We start from the raw sequence: 504 nt of genomic DNA on the forward strand, positions 1-504 counted from the left end.
ATAAAACTTACACGTTATACTTTGCTTTGAACACTCTGCAAACAATTAATTTTTTACACTTAACTTTTTATTTAAAAGTGTACAGGTATCCAAAAACCGAAATCCTTCTGCTCCACTGTGTTCGTCGCGTTCGTTTCAATCAAAAAATGTAGAAATCTGACTGTCAGATTAGTCAATGTTGCCAGATTCACTTAGTTCTGTACTAAGAAGGAAGGAATAAAAAGAATAATAACGTAGGTTTATGAAAATTTTAGACCGTAAACTAATTTAATTAAACGAATCCCCTAAATTAATCGTAAATAAAAAGTAAATATGTACATACATACGTACATATATGTAAAAGATATTGTTACGATTATCCTTGAACATTTGACCGATTTACCAAAAATATCTAGGTAATATCGCTGGATTGTTAAATAAACGCTCAAGATGACCATATTACAGTACGTCCCCTTTCAGACACGTGAAGTCTTGAAAGCAATTTGTTCGCATTCTCTTTTGTGT

At 31.3% G+C, this 504-nt stretch overlaps 1 protein-coding gene across 3 annotated transcripts in view; it reads right to left on the bottom strand.

Moving 5' to 3' along the window:
• The window catches only part of LOC118741984 (ribosome-binding protein 1), a 50,716-nt gene extending 50,555 nt beyond the window's left edge, over window positions 1-161 (bottom strand). For 2 of the 3 annotated variants that reach the window (XM_036474002.1, XM_036473951.1), the window contains exon 1: window positions 12-161. The gene's annotated coding sequence lies outside the window, so the exon portion shown is untranslated. The remainder of the gene's footprint in view (window positions 1-11) is intronic. The other variant, XM_036473983.1, reaches the window with a different exon arrangement.
• Window positions 162-504: the final 343 nt, after the last annotated feature.

This window comes from Rhagoletis pomonella, unplaced genomic scaffold, assembly GCF_013731165.1.
Source record: "Rhagoletis pomonella isolate Grant_MI unplaced genomic scaffold, Rhpom_1.0 Rhpom_scaffold_00001, whole genome shotgun sequence".
In the NCBI taxonomy this organism is placed as follows: Eukaryota; Metazoa; Arthropoda; class Insecta; order Diptera; family Tephritidae; genus Rhagoletis; species Rhagoletis pomonella.